This window comes from Syngnathus floridae, chromosome 2 (genome assembly GCF_059516105.1).
Source record: "Syngnathus floridae isolate MCC-2025c chromosome 2, RoL_Sflo_1.0, whole genome shotgun sequence".
NCBI lineage: Eukaryota > Metazoa > Chordata > Actinopteri > Syngnathiformes > Syngnathidae > Syngnathus > Syngnathus floridae.
The window spans coordinates 18492185-18505208 of NC_142414.1; the positions used below are offsets into that span (position 1 = coordinate 18492185).

Genomic DNA, 13024 nt, shown 5'->3' on the forward strand with positions numbered 1-13024 from the left:
TTTAATGCACCGTAGCATATCAAACCGTGCACTGGATAGCGCACAAATAGTAGCAGATTTGCAGTTAGGGATGGATAATTACAGTATTATGTATTCATTTTGGTTGTGCTTTGCGACCCGGAACTGATTTTATGTGGCGCTCAATAATCTGCCGAAATGTTTTAGTATGTAGTAAATTCACGCAAGTATTGAGGCTTCATTGGTTTGGCCTACTTTTAGGCTGTTATAAGTAAAGGTAGCCGATGAAAAGTGCTGAGGTATGAGAAAATTAACATAGCTTGCTGCTACACTATCCATTACAATCAACTATTTAACATTCATAAAGATGATGCCGCTTATGATCTGGTACATTTGGCAGGTCGGGCTTCAGGAGCTTTGCGGAAACCATGGCGTAATATTCACCTCCAGAAAGTACAAAATTGGCAAGATTTACAAACAGAACGAGAGCAAAGGGCACTAAAAAAGCTTCATAATGGCAACATTTATAACTAGCAAAAGATTTATTTTTTTAAACTAAATAACTAACCACAGAGGGTTACACAGTTACCGGATTTTACCGAGCTTTCACTCAAGCCCTGTCACCAACTTCCTAAAAGCACTTTTTCTTTCTCTCACATGAAAACTCCAACGCAGCAAAGTATCGACGTTGTGGCTTGACTGTTTGAGGAATACTAAATTTATGGTTTTCTGTACACAGGACGAAAACACAGAGATGGAAAAAGCCTCTGGCTGTTTTGATCTCTTTATAGATGCAATGTGCAGGTTGCAGTCAGAAGCAGCGGCCTGAGCCTTGGTTGAATAAAGGCTTTGAAGTGTCGGATTAAGCAACAAGTTCTAATGTTCTCGGCCACAGCGGAGCCCACAATTCATATCGGCCTTATTTCCATCTATTAAACATGAGCTTCCTGTAACAAGTGAGATCATTGTCAGTATAGCACCACCCCTCGTTTACAAGGCCAATATTATTTCCTCTTATGCTGTATTGATCGGGGACCAAAGGGCTTTAAGAATTCACTCCAATTTTCTATCGGACTGAAACAAACTGTGCCTGGAGGAAATCGGGGGTGGGGGGGCAGTGGGGGCGGGCTTATCGCACCAATCCCAGCCTCCCGTTTTCCCATGTTTATCGCAGCCTCGGTGAGTGACATTTAAACAAAAAGTCATAAAAGGTGTCACACGGGAGGCGCCGCACACAAAGAAAGCCCACGACCCCCGCGGCCATACTCCTAGCACGTCATCATCAACACACGTGCACGGTCACATGCTCTTTACAAACGTGGAACTGTACACAGTTGCGCACGCAAAACACAAACGCAGCAAGCCAGCAAGGGTCAACGGGGCCAAATATGAAAGGATGGATTTGTTCAAAGTCAAGTTTCCATTAAGCGAGCAATCCAGAGTTCTCAATGTAGATAGGGAAGCTAAATAAGAGCTAAAGGCAACAGCGAAGAATTCTGTTGTGTCACACGACTTCCATATGCAACAATCTAAACCAGGGAGGTGAGCTTTCGGTGTGCACAGGCCTAGCATGCATATTGCAGTGTTTGTATAGGTCAGATTTTTATAATGCATTTTTATTGTATGTCACCGATTCGTGCACGTTAAAATATTTAAAGGTCGCTTTGGGATACTAGCTGTAAGTTGCCAAAAAGTAGCGAGATTGTATTAAACGTCCAAAAGCGTTTACAAGCCTACCAAAAAAGATGCAAATTGTAATTCTTGGTGGCTGCTGTTGCTTGTTGCTTGGGTGAGGAAAAGGGCGTGAATAAGCAGCAGGGATGTTAACAGGTTGCACGGTTTCCTTTCTCTTTTTTTTTTTGCCTTCTGTCTTCACAGTTTGGCTCATTATCGAACAACAAGCGTCTCAAAGGTGCCAACTGCTCACAATTACACTTTTCCCTCCAGCTCGTACTGATCTCCTCCCCATTAGCCCCACGGCTGTGGTCCTTCATCAAAGTGTCAGGACAAGGAGCAAGAGCGGGGGAGCAAGAGACGGGCTGAAAAAGTGGCAGAAAAGACACTCACACGAAATTCAAAAGCCTGACTTGACCGTGTTTTGCGCTATGCAGCAGAGCAGGTGGCCTCACCTCGGGCTTTACTGTGTTTCATGACTGTTAAAAGCTGGAGGACAACAAAGGGATGGTTTTAGAAAGAAAGAAAAAAAGCAGAGGCGACCGAGATGGGAAGCCTCATCAAATATTAACACAGAGGTCCATCAACGATTTTGTAACGTGCAAAACAAGGAAGCTAGTTGCTTTGAATCCAAAAGTAAAATGCTAAGCAAACTACAACTCTTGCGCATCTCAGCAGCAAACTCACCATCACTCATCAACAAAGAAGACAAAAGAAAGACACTCAGTGACGCTCCGTGCCGTACTCACCCGTGAAAGTGACTTTTGCGTTCTGGATAACCTCACCCGCTCACTTCTCCGTCTGCTTCTCCTCACTTCCAGCCAACCAGTAACAGCACCTCTCTGCTAGCTCTATCTTTGGTCAATGCGCTCCCTCTCCTGAGCGCACACACTGAGAGCCTTGCATGCACCACCCAGGATGCTCCTTTTGGTTTCTATGGCAGCGGGATGCTGCGGTGTAAAAAGGGGCTGGGGTGTCTGTGTGTGTGTAGGGGGGGTCGGTCAGATCAGACTATTGAGACTGAGCATGCAGCATTGGGGCGAGAAGAGGAAAAAAAAAAAAAAAAGCAAGTGACAATGCAGCAAAGCTGCATAGTAAGTTTGAACCGCATGAATATCAATGGTGGGGGTAGGAGCTTCCTCATAAATATCAAAGCAGGTGGTTAAACGGTCCGACACATGCAAAGACTTGTTTGAATAGAACCTGACTGGGAGGTGATCAAAAGGGGCCTTTTATTAATATCATTAAATTGTAAGAAAAAATAAATAAAATAAATAAAATAAAAATATTGCTTTGCTGTATGATATAAACGATGATGCCTTATTATTATGATTATCTAGAAGACTCATCTGCAGTCCTGGCGGCGGTCATGCGACATATTGCAGCACAATCATCGAGAAAGAGAGAGAGAAAGAGAGAGAGAGGAGGATGGGAGGGGTGATTCCCCCCACCCTCCCCCACTCCTCCCAGTCTTCCCTCTGTCTAGATTAGCATCACTTCCTCAGCAGCCTGTGGTGGATGAGACCACATGTGACCGCCGCCTCCCACTGCAGGAGCGACGACAAAATAAACACAACTTAATTGCTTTTGAGCAGGAACATTTTGGGGGGAGCGTTCAACAAGGTGAGCCCCCAGACGCTGCGTATCAAAGATCAGAAGCAGCTTAGCTGTAAACCTCACATCAGCTGCATTCCATTTAGTTTACTCCTTACTCGTGGTTCAAAACAGATTCACTATAAGTATAAAGCAAAACATAATCAGTTGACACGGCTCTATAAAATTGTGTGAACATTGAAGGGACAATGCCTCGTCGACTGGCAACCCACTTGGTGTATAAAGTTGTAATATAATGGATTGTTTTGGGCCTTAGCTTTTGCACTGTACCCAAACTTTATTAGGCCTTGATTTATTAGAAGTCACCATGGGACTGGGTCTCATGCATCATTTCAGGTGCATTTTACAGTGTTTACATTGAAAGTGTGCACTGCTTCAGCATCACACCATGGCTTATCAACATGAGGTGTTTTTGTTAAGGGATAAAAACAATGCGGCAAATTCAAATATTGTGAATAGTTTTAGGAGTGTTGACTTATATATTCATGTTTTAAAACAACACTAAAATATATCAATATTTTAAAACAATACTAAATATATATATATATATATATATATATATATATATATATATATATATTTATATATATATATATATATATATAGGATAGGAAATTATCTGCATTATTACATTTTATGAATGTTCAGAATGAAATAAGTTAATTAAAAAGATACAGCCGGTGTAATGGGCCATCCAAACACAGTACAATAATGAAGACAAAAAATAAATAAGGCATGTTTTGAAATTGTCAACCAATGTCCCTGGAGTACGACGTTAACCTTGCCTGCAAACTGCTGATGTTTTAATCACATACATTTTAATTAAATATAATTAAAAAGAATATAAATCAGATATGAATGGGATAGCAGACAAAGGACCATTACAGTAGATCCAAACAAGAAATATTTTGAGAAAACACTATTCAATAATGCAGAAGTAATCCGTCCAGACCAAACGTAATAATATTTAGTGCTCGATATAATATCTTATTTTTGTTTTTGTCAAAGCATAGTTGTTAACCTCTGTCATGGGCATAGGCACGCAGGTATTGCTTCTGTGTTAAAACCAAACTAGCCGGCCATTTAATCTGATCCGGGTGATACAACGTGGTTGTAATCCATCCTCAATCTAATCTTATCGCATAATGATGCGGTCGGTGTAAACATGCCCAACAATAACCTTTAAAGCAATCAGTCGGCTGACAGCAGCTGGATGGGCATTGACGGACGGAGGAGCAGCTCAAGTGCTGACGAGTTCTCAATGAACACATCGAGTACGAGCTGCGACTGTCAAGATCCTCTGGTGAGTATCAGGTGGTATTATTAACATTTCAAAGTCAGACACGTTGCGTGAAAGAAGAACCAAAGGCCACATTTGGATCCGACATGGTCTCTTCGGATTCAATTTACAAATGTTAATACTGCTACCTAAAGGTCGCCTCATAAGAGGTGTTATTTTTGTCACATTAACAAAAGACCACCGACATCACACTAGGACGTCAACTATCTGCAAAAAAATAACTTTCCTCCTGATAAATCTTTGACGAAAAAAAATTGGGCTATACTTTTAGGACCCCACGCAAGCTAAATCCACGCAGAAGCGGGCTCGACTAAGTTTGGGTATTTTCACAGCTCTGTCCAAGAATGCAAAGCGTGGAATTTGTTGTGGGAGTAGACAAAGGCGACTTAATTATATAAAGTTTAAGAATGAGATCACAGATCCTACTTAGCTCCTAAAATCCAGTTGTATGCGTCAGGTCCAAAACGATATACAAATATTTTGCATAAAGTGTAACTGTCAGCATGTTTTTTTTTAAACATAGCCCAAATACCTTTAGTCTGTTTGCATCGGTCTTGTTGCAAGGTCTGTGAGTTCTTCTCCAAGCTAGTGGAGTTAGTCTCCGGAGCCCCGTTTATCCTGCCGGATTCCGAGTTAGCTTGTATATCATGCTTTCTACGCAGTGCCGACTGAATCATTTATCAAGTAGCCGCCAAGACTTCAAGCTTTCGCTGGCAAAAAGATCCACGCAAGAGAGTGTGAGCTGCTGGGGGGTCTCATATTTTGATTTACTACAAAAACTGAGTAATAACAATCAAAACAAATGTGAAGAATGCTCAAATTCCCTCCATTGTGCTATCCCAGTACAACGCAGTAATGCAAACACAAAAATGAATAGTAGACCTACTACTGCTCTAAATGACTTGGTAAGATGCTGTAATGTGAGTCCATTTTCCTAGAAGATAAAAAAAATATATGCCTGTGAACGTTATTATATTATCTGTGTTGCACCACCTTTTGTGTTCAAATACCCATTACTTCAAGGGTTTTAGAAAATGAGAACTATCAATGCTAATCGTTAGTTACATTTACTTTGATATTAAGCTTCCAATGGGAGTGGCATTAAACAGCTTGAAGCCTTTGTTTTGATTAATTGCTTCCTATTTGTCAATAAACCTTTAATTAGAAAAAAATTAAGAAACAGATTGCCTTTTTGTGTAACGTTTGGTAAAAATACACCTCCACAACACAGTCACACCATGAGCAGGAAGTGGGCACAACAGCAGGGCATCACTTTCAGCAAAATAACTGTTATTTATCTGCCATGTTTACATTTTTCCCACTTGACTTTCTTTCAATAGAAAAAAAAAATGAAGCCCATGAAATCCCTGGTGATCCTCCTCATCCAGACCGGATGCTTTTGTTCGGTGTGTGTCCGAGGGAATGTGTACATCTGGTCGCTTTCGTCCGGAATCCATTCCAGTACTTTAGCTCTCACTTTATAAAAGGCATAGGAATCATCACCCCATTTCAGCTTGAGGCCTTTTTTGGAAACAGAGACAGATTGAAGTCTTTGCCACAGCAGGACGCAAGAGATAGACGTTCGTGAGATGAGGAGTAGAAGGAGTTCCCCGAGTAACCAGAAATAATGAAGGTCAATGTGCGCTTCTGACGCCTGAAGGAATACCATCCCCTTCACAGCTTTCAGACCATTATTTACCCTTGCAGGTTTTAAATTGAAATTCCTCATTCGTGTTATGGATTAAACTTGTTTTAGGTGTGGCTTTGAAATGTTTCAGTCGGTTTAAATAGAAAATGGGCATAACTAGCAAACACGAATTCAGTGGTCCACAATGTTTTCACTGATGTGGGCTGATGAGCAACTTCAATGATTTTCCCCAAATAATTTGGACAGCATGCAGAATAGGAAATGTCTGGAATATCCTGACCCGTCTCCTAATGGTTAGCTGACATGATAAAAGCTGCACCGCTTCCAGCTTTGTCATCTCCCGTTAAGAGACCAAGCTACATCGTCTGCCTGATACTTTTGCTATTGTGAAGTTCAGTTGAAGCGTGAAAGCATGTTTGTACGCCTTCTTCCCTTATTCCTCTCACATAAGCGATGGTGAAGGCAAGCAGAAGACAGTGACTTGTCATGATGTCGAAAATGGCCTCGGGGACTGTCTCGTAAGCACTATCACGGCGATTAGAAATATAAGCAGAGCAGAGTCCCACCACAGTAAACCATCTTAGATAGAGCGTAAATGCAATCAAAGTCTTTTTTCCTCCCTGGATGATTTGAGAAACACTCTCCAAGCTTTGTAGTGTTTCTGTTTGATGACAGGCCCATTATATACGCTTTATTACCATTTCGAGTTGTTAACATAATTCAGCTCAGTGTTCCGTCAACACAGTATAGCTTAACGACCAATGAAAACATGCTTTATTTATCTCGCCATGTTTTTAACAATTTTTGCCATTGCTAGAAATGTCCATCAGAGATTGACCTTCTCCAGGCAAAGACCCACAATACGGTCACCGTTACTATGATTAATTAAGCCAAGAGTTATAAAAGTTGTACTCTAAAGGGGTGTTTGCGCTATTGTGGGAATGAGCACAGCCAACTTGCTCCTCAGCCAATAGAAACGACTCCTATCATTCCTTTTAAATTGGTCTACATGTTGGAAGTACAAAAAAGATTTCTACTCCTTGGACACTACGAAGTGGGCACTTGGAGATCACATTTTACCCCGGATTGTGTCGCGGAAGTCTGTCAGTGTCACATTTTTTCAGGCTGACCCAGTCTGTTACACCGTCATTGTTATTTTTAACATGCCTCGCTAAATTACATTTCGTTATTGCTATTTTTAAACTGTCAGTAAAACACTTTTTTCCAATTGTATTCGTTTAGAAACAGTTTGGACCATTTTATGTAAAATTATATAAATTCTTATAATATTACTGCTCTACCTTTTCTTCTCCAAACTGGGCAGGACAATCAAGTAATTGACTTGCCCTTTCAAGACACCTGGCTAGTATTTTAGAGGATCTATTCTAGCAGTAAGAACAGTTGGGAAGTAAAACGAAATTGTAAAATATTCCAGGGCAGCGGGACAGGGGTGGATACTCGACCATAACTTCTTTTCATTGAGTTGAAAGCAATTGCCCTTGCATTTTACACATGCACATATCTGATTGCAAGATAGCGTGCCACAAAGTGCAATCTTACGCTTCACTGGATTCTGTTTAAAAAGCAGAAAACGGCAGTTTATTGCTTTTTCTTCAGGATCTCAGTGTAAAAGAGGCTAATGATGACATCCCCAGCAAATTGCATGCACACAGTTGTTTTTAGGATAATTATTAAATGCATCATCAACGATTATTATTAAAATTTATACAGTGATTCTATTGACACAATTGGCAGGTGTGTAGCCAAGTGAGGTACGGAGCCTTCAAAGCAGAGATTTTTCATGTGCGGACACAAAGAAGGTTCCAAGCAGGCGGGAGCCGGCCACCATAATTAACCTCTTTGGATGGATAAATAACCCAAGATAATCCTTCAGCAAGAGTAACCTGAGCAACCATGGCTTTCTGTCTTGAAAGGATTAGCAGTGATTAGGCAGCAGGCAGGCTAGATCATTCTCCCCAGGGCTCTCAACAAGAGAAATAAAAAGTCTTCAATGAACCAAGAAGGCAAGATGCTGCTGGGATAGGTCATGAAACCTGGCAGCCACAATAGAGTGGCTGCACTGGTCATTGCAGGTGTTCAGCTATTCATGTTCAAGTTAATTGCCCGAGACGGCAACTAACGTTCCATTCCAGGAACCGGGAACCCTGGACACTTAAACTTGTTCAACTGGCCAGTGGTGGCTTCTCGAGGGGCTGGTCCACTGCATCAAACTGAGACACAATTTTGGTAAGAAATATGCTGTAAAACTGTAATTATGGATCCATGTTTTTCTATTTTTATTTGATCATAAAAGCATACGACTGACATGTAATTGTGAGAAAGGGCTATAAAATAAAAAAAATGCATGATACGTCTCCTTTATGATGCATAAATAAAACATCACAAAAGTGAATGACAAATGTGTAATGTGAAGCATAGAAAATGTTCATTCTCATTCTTATACAGCAGGGATACTCAAATAAATATCCTAAAGGGCTTCAAATATTTTTTTAAATGGGTCAAAAGGTCTGTGAATTAAGCTCAGTTCAAACAACAAAATGTTTTTTAATTGGAAACAATAAAAATGAACAAATCTGAAATCCATTTTGACATGAATTCAAATTAATAGTTATCTAAAAAAAACATGTTATGAATTCAAAGCAAACATCAAGAGAGGCTTTTGAAAAAACATCTGTATATTGCAGTTTCACATGTCACACTTCGTGCCAGTGTGTGTGCGTGTTTATGAGATAGGCGGTAATTAACGTCACGTAAAACACAACTAACGGCAATTGCACACAAGGCACTTCCAGTATACTTGCGCGTGCCTACTCGCTTTGTCAGCCAAACAAAATTTACAGTCCAGTACACACACTAGCAAGTGAGTCACAAAGCTATGCTTCCAGCTAGTCATTATGATGTCACTGGCCATGCTCAAGCAGCGTGAACTCGTCCACTTGAATTATCCTTCCATCCATTTTCAACACAGCTTACAAATAGGCGGCTAGCGTGCCGGATGCTGCCCGGGGTCACCTACCGAGTACTCTTGTCATACAATATTTTGTATATTTACAGTAGTTGGCATGATGTCATTGTCGAATCAAAACAATATTACATTCTCAGATGAGGTCTTGAAGACCATTGCTGTCTTTTTGGAGATGTGTGGTGGAAATCAATAGCCTTGAGTGTACCCAGAATGAAATAGTTCTCTCTGGGGAGTCAAACAGTAACATTCATCTTTCTAATGAATGGCACATCAAGACCTTCCTGCACTCTCAGGCCCCATCGAAGCAGCTTGCCTGAGGCGGAAATATATGTAAGTTTTGTTCAGAGAGAAAGCGGGCTCATGCCGGGGAACAGCACTCTTTTTTTTACACAAGAATACAAATCAGAATCTACTCAGGTATTCACAGGAGGAGATTTAATATAGACCTCCTAAAACCCTCTCATGGATCATGACGCTAACCTGGAAAAGATGGGGAAGCGGTGACCCGAATCAGGTGAGCAGAGATATAATGTGCAGGAGAGCTTCTTTTTTTTCTGGGAATGCTTTAATGTTATTTGCTGCTGTGTTCGGAGAAGATCCAATTTGTCATTTCACACAGAACTATATCACAGGTAATCAAGTGACTTGGACCCCGGAGGTGCGTTGAAGATTCTTTAGGAGAAGACTGAGAAGTGAAGCATTCGGTTTGATAGAATGCTTGATCAATCAAAATTTCCAAGCACCTTTTGCAGCTGTCATCATTTTTTATGGTCTTGAAAAAGAAAAGAAAAAGTTTCCTGGGTAAACACGTCAACTCACTGCAATAAAAGGATGTGAAGGTTTAGTGTCTTTGGTTTAATCTATGGTCAGTGGTGGCATGATAGGAGTGGATTTTGCAAAAACCCAGGGGCAGGTTCTCATTGGGTCACTTAAAGTGACCCACTCAGTTCTCTGAACTGGCCCACCCAACTTAAGAGTGGGGCCACGTTTCAACAGTGACAATATTCTTCCAGTCTTGGCCCAATTCCAAGACAGCTTTGTCTATCGATTTGGATGTCTTGCCGTTCCCTCAGCAAGCATGTCAAGATTGAGGTAGGAAAAGTAAAATCTAAGGTCCTTTGAATGATTTTGTGTAGCAATAAATCTCAGAATGCACTTGAATTTTTCTATAAGCACTGCTTATAAGAGTCACAAAAAGTTAGACATTTGACTTCTGGCTAAAATTTCAGGATTGACCTAAAATACACTATAACCTTTATTGATGAATAAAATCTGACCTTCTCTAAATTTTTATAGCAAAATCCCCAAGAGGTGTTAGAATTGCTAGTTGAATTAAAACTGCTATTTGAAAAATCTGCTTCATCATTCATCAAACAGAGGCTCTTCCTGAAAACTGATTCAAAAAGCTTTCTAAATTCAAAGTAGTTGTTTCATTCTTAATTTGCGTGCTTAAAAGCACATCAAAATGCTTAACATATCATTTTGAGTGCAAATTGAATTCCAGAAAGATGACAGCAAAAACAAATTGCTCGGAGCGTTCTAAGGAAAATGAAGCAACGTTATCCCGGTGGAGCCTTGAGAGACATCTTGTTGCCTGTTGATGCGAGTTGAGGAGCTTCATGGAGTGTTTACTTACCATCTCATGGCTTCTAAAGGCAATTATAAACCCTTTGAGTGGGAGTGTTGATTACTTCGCTGCAGGGCAACACTGTACTTACTTGTTTAATTTTACACTTGATTGGCATCAGATTCCCAGAGACCCAACCAGCAATTAAAAACTAAATTTGTCATCATATTTCCTCTATAAAGTCAACGACTTTGGATAATGAATTATCTATTAATCTACGAAATGTGTGGATTCAATGTCAAATAAATATGATGCCGTTGACTTTGTGCACGTATGTAGAGACAAGTCAAGACGAATGGCAAAAATGAAATTAAACCACTGTGGAAAGGGTCATTAAAACGACAAAACAAATTGTTAGACTGAATATAGTCCACAAACGAGCGGTGGGAGCAAAAATTGTGAGAGAGTAAAGTAATGATGCTTTGAACAGTTCGATTAATCACTTAGCAACGCTTCTCTTATTTGTCTTCATTACAAAGTGGCAGGTCGAAAGTATTAGCGCCCATGTTCGGCCACCGACATCGGTGGCAGGTGATTCGTTATCACTCCGCCGGCACACGCCTCCGCCTGAACTGCCGCCGTGGCCGCCGCTGTTCGTAATTACACGCTTGACTGGGAATTTGCTTGTCAAAGACCCGAGCAATGATGTCGCAGGGGATGAGTTACCGGCTGTGAAACTTATTTACATATTGAGATTTCCATACGTGACCCCCACAGGTCACCAGCGATAACGTGTAAATTAGCGCGACACTCTACTGACGATCGTGGCAGATTTTATCCGTGCTAACATTCTTGGCTACTATCACGGAGGAAGAGCAATTAGAAACATGAGTATAGAAGAAACCAGTGCCGAGAGAGCACATACCTCCACCAAGGCTTTTGTCACCTTCGAAATTGATTCAACCATGAGGTGTCAAACTAAATGCTTTTTTTTTTTTTTGCGACCCACTAAAGCAAATTAAGTTTGTCAACTTTGTTTTTTGCCAAATGAATTTCTTCTTTTTTTTTTCCTATTCCTTTTGGCGGTAAATCTATACCCCTTCCAAAAAAATGAATCACTTAACAGATATTGCAAGCATTTTTTTTCTACAAATCTAAAAAAAACACCATTTTTCGTTGGTTGTCCTAATTTTTCATGACTCCTGATTGCATATTTTAAAAAAAAAATACTGAGGTGTGATGCATTTTACTCCATTAGTTTGCAATTTTTGACAAGAAGGGGCACTGGATGAAGAGTTATTTGGCTGTTAAAACATTGCCTGAATAGTGAATGGATGTCTTGTTATGGCAATAAATTAGATATTGAGACAAATATTTCACATATGATTGATTCATTATTCTTATATTACAATTGGTTGGACTTTTTACTTCCAAACAGTTGGTACGTGGTGCACTGAATAGAGACTCTTAGCTGCTGTCATTGTTATTTACGAAGCAAAATTTGTCAGGGAACTAATTAAGATGAAGTCATTTTTATTTGCTTAGACAATCTATAACAAAATATTCATCTTGCATGGAAAGATAAATGAGATATGCAGATTAAATTGTGTGCGACGTCCGCTGAATAATGTATCAAGGCTCCCTGCATGGCTGAGTGTGCAAAATCTGCTAATTGTGATAATTCATACTTGTTGTCAAAAACAAATTAACTCGTATTGTAGCCTCAGTTATGATGTAATCTTAAACGATTTAAGGTTAGAGTTGAAGTCAATCAATGTATGGCTGGACTAAGATTAGGTAGGCTGACATTATTTTGGGCCTTTCAAAAGGGTATCTCTCGTTCAAATAATGAAGAAATCTTTCATGTAGATCAGCAAATTGACCCATTTGTCCAAAAAATAATCCACCTATACATATCTTGGATACCAGAAATAACCATTTACACTCGCATTCACATCTGTGAGCAATTTAGACTTTAATAAACGTAACATGCATGTTTTAATGATTTGGAGGGGAAAGATGAGAAAAGTGTAGTTGAGTAGAAGTATATTTTGGGAAAAAAAAAAACTTTGGTATAAGTAACTTAATATAATTACTCAAGTTAAAGTAGAAGAAATAAATAATATTTAAAAGCTTTGAAAAGTACTTGGAGTGAAAGTATTTTTTTATGGCACGTGAACAGATGTTTCCTCATCACATAATTAATTTTCTTCCCTCAAGTCATATAACTTAAAGACTTGAAATATTGCCACTAACTAAACTCACCCTTAAAAAAGG

The 13024-nt window shown here is 39.9% G+C and overlaps 1 protein-coding gene and 1 long non-coding RNA gene across 2 annotated transcripts in view; one reads left to right on the top strand and one right to left on the bottom strand.

The window, feature by feature from the left end:
* The window catches only part of syt6a (synaptotagmin VIa), a 37364-nt gene that overhangs the window by 15507 nt on the left and 8833 nt on the right, over window positions 1-13024 (bottom strand). The window lies entirely within an intron of this gene.
* Window positions 9124-10024, top strand: LOC148402384 (uncharacterized). The gene is made up of 2 exons (XR_015857131.1): window positions 9124-9694; window positions 9813-10024. It is a non-coding gene; the product is annotated as an uncharacterized LOC148402384 (long non-coding RNA).